This window comes from Gekko japonicus, unplaced genomic scaffold, assembly GCF_001447785.1.
Source record: "Gekko japonicus isolate JY-2015 unplaced genomic scaffold, Gekko_japonicus_V1.1 scaffold17, whole genome shotgun sequence".
Classification (NCBI taxonomy): Eukaryota; Metazoa; Chordata; class Lepidosauria; order Squamata; family Gekkonidae; genus Gekko; species Gekko japonicus.
The window spans coordinates 1,517,575-1,523,205 of record NW_015163604.1 but is presented as its reverse complement, the minus strand read 5'-3'; positions in this window follow the sequence as shown (position 1 = coordinate 1,523,205).

The following is a 5,631-nucleotide window of genomic DNA, read 5'->3' as shown; positions in this document are numbered from 1 at the left end:
GCCGATGCCTCCGTCGCCTGGCTGGAGTGGCCGCGGGGGAGTCTGGAGTCGGGCGGCCGCTGGTGGGAGCCGCGGGTGCCCGGGCCGAGATTGGGGGGGCAAGGCGGGCGACAGAAGGCCGATGCCTCCGTCGCCCGGCCCTCTACAGAATCCACCCCCCAAACCTCCAGGTATTTCCCTCCTTAGAGCTGGCAACCCTACATTCCCCTCAGTGCCTGTTGGTAGGCAACTAAGCTTGGTCCTGTCACCTACTTTGGCCTTTGGGAGAAAACACATTGGGGCCAATCCTGATAGGGTTGCCAACTCCAGATGGGAAATTCCTGGAGATTTGAGGGATGGAGCCTGAAGAGGGTGAGGTTTGAGGAGGGGTGGGACCTCAGACAGGTACACTGCCATAGACTCCACCCTCCAAACCAGTCAGTCTCACATAGGGAACCATTGTTGCCAATCTCCAGGTGAGGGCTGGAGAGCACTCAGTATTACAACTGCTCTGCAGAAGGGAGGGCAGAAGTCAGCTGAAGTCAAAGGGGCAGATAATGGTAGGTTGGTGGCTAGCTGGGAAGGAGATGGGGTTGCCAACTACATGCTGACAAATTCCTGGGGATTTGAGGGGTGGAGCCTGGAGAGGGTGGGGTTTGCAGAGGGGTGGGACCTCAGACAGGTAGAATGCCATAGACTCCACCCTCCAAACCAGCCATTTTGTCCTGGGTAACAATTGCTGCCAATCTCCAGGTGAGGGCTACAGATTACTCACAATTACAACTGCTCTTCAGGTAGCAGAGATCAGTTCCTCTGGAGAAAACAGTGGACTCTGTCATTATACCCTGCTGAGGTCACCACAGCAAATTGACACTGTTTGCCCAAAGCCAGAGCACTGCCCCAGAGCCTCTTTCTAGATCCCGTTGTATTGCTTTCACAACGGGCTTTACTGCTAGTCTATATATATAAAAGCAGCCTGGTGATCCTAGCACCTGAGGGCAGAACCACCAATGTGGTCTACAGAGAGGTCCTTCAGTAGAGGGGGGAAATAAGTACATATGTCTCACTTCATCCTTTACACTACAGTCTTCTCCATTAGAATTCCTACGACAAATGTTACCTTTCAAACTTCACATCATCAGTATTATAACTGGATTTACGGAACTTAAATACCATAGCGAAGCACACAGGGGCGGATTAAGGCTCACTGGTGCCCTAAGCACTGAACAATCTTGGTGCCCCCCTCCTTTCCACACTGACCCAGTCCATTTTAGTTGTTGACCTGTCTGACCAGATAAAAAATGCAGGTTGCAGCAATACAAAAATTTATTCATATGATAACACAATATACTGTACAAACTAAGCCAAGCTTGGGCTACATAAAGTTCTACAAAAATACAATACAATTCCTACAACAATGTTACGTTTCAAACTTCACATCATCAGTATTATAACTGGATTTACAGAACTTAAATTCCATAGCGAAGCACGGGTATCAGGCTAATATTAAATAAAAACTACATGGGTTGTCTGTATACTCTAGCTAGATATTTCAGTAATGGTTATTGCTTAAAAAATCACACTAATTTCATGATCTACTACAGCCTGTTAAAAGTGCTAAATTCAGAACTTCCGGTCTTCGGCGCTTCAATGATGGCTGCGTCTCTTGGTTCCTCCAAGAGACGTGTGCCATGAATCGGGGATTAGGAGGGAGCGTGACCGTGCACGCTCCCCCATGGAGCCCATAGGCAAATGGGCTCCTAGCCAGGGGGCTTTGGAGAGCCCTACCTCCAGCTGTCAGCCGGTACAGGGGGGCTACTCTTTCAGTGCACTTTTTTGGATTGTGATGTTTTTTTGAGGATTAAATTAGTTGGTTCAAAACAGTTGTTTTTTTTAAAAAAAAACCCTCAGTAATGCATTTCTCAGTGTTAAAAATAAGTTCTATTTTCTTGTATGAGTTAATTTATGGCTCCTTTGCTCCAGTGCTGAGTGATAAAACTAAGTTCCCTTCTTTCTAGCTGATGGTTCCAAATGAACCTGTTCAGTATACTAGGGTTGTTCAATTGCTTAAGCATTTTGGATGGATGTGGATTGGCCTCACTTCCAGTGGCAAGTGTGGAGAAACTTTTCCACAGTCCTTGAGACTATTTTTATTGCTTTTACACAAATAATACTAATTTTATTGAGTGGGCACCAAATAAAATCCCAGAAAGCATATTTTCTTCTCTTTGGTTTCATGCAAAGTAATAAAAGAAACTTTGGCCCCGTTCACACGAGGCGTTTTGGGCCGGGAGTGGGCCAGATTGGAGACGGAGCAAACGGGTGCGATCCCACGCAAACATCTGGCTGGCGTTGTGCTCCCGTCTCCGATCTGGCCCTTCCCCCAATGCGGCGCATCAAAAGTGAACCACCTACCGAGGTGGTTCATCCGGATGACGCGCTGCAAGCCGGGCCGTCGAATCGCCGGCGCGTCTTTGCGCCGGCGCATCCCCGGCTCCTAGCCGAACTGCGCATGCTCCGACATGCACAGTTCGGCAGGCTCCCCGTCAGGGCCGCGTTTTCTCCCCGGCGTTTGATCGTGCCGGGGAGAAAAGGCGCCGCGGCCAGGGGATCCGTGGGATCCCACCGCGGCGTCTCTACTTTGGCGCGACTTTTAAAAGCCTTTGGAGGCTTTCCCCCTGCCGTGTGGACGGGGCCTAGCACAACTTGGTATGATTTCTCTTTACCAGAGTAAGCAAATCAAAATGGCAAAGGGAATGGTCAAAGATGCAAAGCCAGAGCCAAATGGGAGGGGCCAAATGGAAGGGGTGTTGTTAGAGAAGACAGGAGCCACACCAAAGGGGATAAAGGGTGGGTTATAATCTTTCACCCAGGGCCCTTGCAAACCTGGCGCTGGACTTTCCTCTCCCCAAACCCACGTTACTGCTTCCAGGAAGGAGAAGGGCTTGAGAGGAGATTAGAACTGCCAGTCATTGGAATAGCTGCCTGTCTTCCAATTGGCAACATCGACATGGGAGTCGAAGAAATAGCTGCAGCACTGAAGCAGCTGGGTCACTGGGAAGCTTGGGAGAAAAGTAGAAACGAACACCCAAAGACAGCATCCTATGCCCTATCTTCAGCATAGGCAAGAGTTATCTTTGACTCCAAAGGCAAACCTCCAAAAGCAAACCAGTAAGACAGTTGGAGGATGCTGCCTGAGGGCACACATTATCAGAGACCGACTTCCCCTCCCCACAGCCCTTTAAACTGCAGGAAGGTATTCCATCACAATATAAAAGTGGTCTGTCATATTGGGTTTGGAGGAGGCACACCAGAGAGCAATGTTCTTGGAGACCATTTGATTTTTTCCCTTTTGATTCTTTCCATTTGTTATTGAAAGGATCTTTGGGAGGCAGAGTCACACTGGGTTCAGAGCCGACTCACAAGGCCACAGGCTAGGGTTGCCAAGTCCATCTTCCACCCCCAGCGGGGGACTTTGGGGGCGTTCCTGAAGGGGGTGGGCATCCCCAATGTGATGACGTCACGTTGGGGACGTCTGCCACCCACCCCCCACCCGACCGTGCACTGGATCTCCAGAAACGGCAGTTCTCTGCAGTTAAAGTAACCGGCAGCCGGCGTTTCCCCTTTAAGAGCAGCTGCGTTTCCCTTTTAAGAACGAAGCTGGCATTTCCCTGTAGCTTGCGGAGTTCGCGCTTGGGATGAAACACGGGTGCACACACTTAGAGAGAGATGGGTGGCTGTGGGTGTTGGGAGTGGGGCTTCCCCCGCTGGCCATCTGGCCGGCGGCGGGTAGAACCCCCCCAAAAAAACGGGGGACCCCTGGCAAACCGGGGGGGTTGGCAACCCTACCACAGGCTTATATGGTTCAAGAAACAGGCCACTTGTTACCCTTACGGCCTAACTAAACATCAAAGTCCCATCAACTAAACATGAGGTGGAAGTTCCCAGCTAAAGCCTGGGTCTTTAGGCATCTGGGAATCCACTGGGAGATCATTTCCCCAACATAAATGTCCCTGGGGAACCACTAGAAGCTCTGTAGTTTCCCCTAGAAGGCAAACAACGGCTCCCTGCAGCTGTTTCAGGTCAGGAAAATGGCACAGAGGGAGGCTTAATCCCCCTCTCCTTGCACATCATGGTCCTGATCCAAATCAGCTCCACAAAGACGAAAATTCAATTTTCAACTAAGAATGTCTGGTCGACATGCCCCAAGGATGGAATAGGGCAGCCAACAGAGTTTACCATAAAGTTTCCAGTGATTCCTACAGCCACCACTGTGGCTTCCGGATATTGCCTAGAAGCAACATCATCCTGCACCACCTTCCCTGCCTCCCCACCCTCCCACCGGTTGCTACACACAGCCCTAGGGCTGCCAAATCCCCCCGGGGGGCGGAAATCCCCCCGCCCCAGAGGCCCGTTCCCTGACGCCGGGGAATCAGACCCGGGGGGGACCCCCGCCCCAGCGTGCATGTCACAGGGAAGTGACGTTATGACGCCGGGCACGCTGGGGGCGGAGCCACAGCCATACAAGGGAAAACTCTATGGTTTTCCTTTGTATGGTCGGGGCCCGCCCCCAGCATGCCCGGTGTCATGACGTCACTTCCCTGTGATGTGCATGTGGCGCGCGCGCGCACCAGGAGCCGCGCTGGAGTCCCCCGCCGGCAAGGTAGGTAACATTTGGCAACCCTACACAGCCCTTGCCCATTTTTAGGGGTTTGAGGACTTTGGAATAAGATTAGGCCCCACTTCTGCCCTCTTTCTAGGCCTATTTTGGCACACAGTGCGTCCACAGTGAGGAAATGTTTTTACAAACAGGAAAAAAGATGCTATTAAACACCTTTTTAAAAAAAAAAAGAAAGAAAGATGCATATGCAAGTACTGCGATCCCATGTGAATCCTTTCAGTGCCGACACAAAATCATATTCTGCTTCAGTGATGCAGAAGAATTAATATCTTTGTATGCAAAATAAGCAGCAAAACATTTTCATTATTCGTGAATTTCTTAGCAGTGGCAATACAGATCAAATTAGACTCCTTAAGTAACTGGAGTGTACTTTCAACATGCATTATTTCAATCAGGATCAAAGATACTAGAATTTACCCCAAACTATACACACACAAGGCATACATACCTTGTATTGCTTTCCGAAAGTAGTAATCTTTTTTTTAATGGTTAATTCTAACCGGGGTTTGATATTGCTCACAACTTGAAGCCATAGTTTAAAGGATAATGTGATGTAGTAGTTAGAATGTGGTTAGAAATGGGAGATCAGGATTTATATTTCCATTCAGCCATGAAGTTCACTTGTTGACCTTGGGCTGATCACTCTCTCAACCTAGCCTATCTCACAGGGTTGTTGTAAGGATAAAATGGGGGAGAACCTCGTCTGCTGCTCTGAGGTCCTTGAAGGAAAGGAAGTATCACAGTATCACAAAGTATCACAAAGAGAAGCTAGGTTCAAAATCCTGGTTAACAGATCTTTGATTCGTTTTAACCACATTTAAAGCTATTGAGCATATCTGCACGGCATTATTGCATCGGTTCTGGCCCCCGACTGCTTTGGTTTATCCCCTGGCTTCTGCATGTTCTCTCCAACCATTAGTTTTCACCTTATATTTTACTAGGAAAATGGCCCGTTGTGGAAATAAATACAA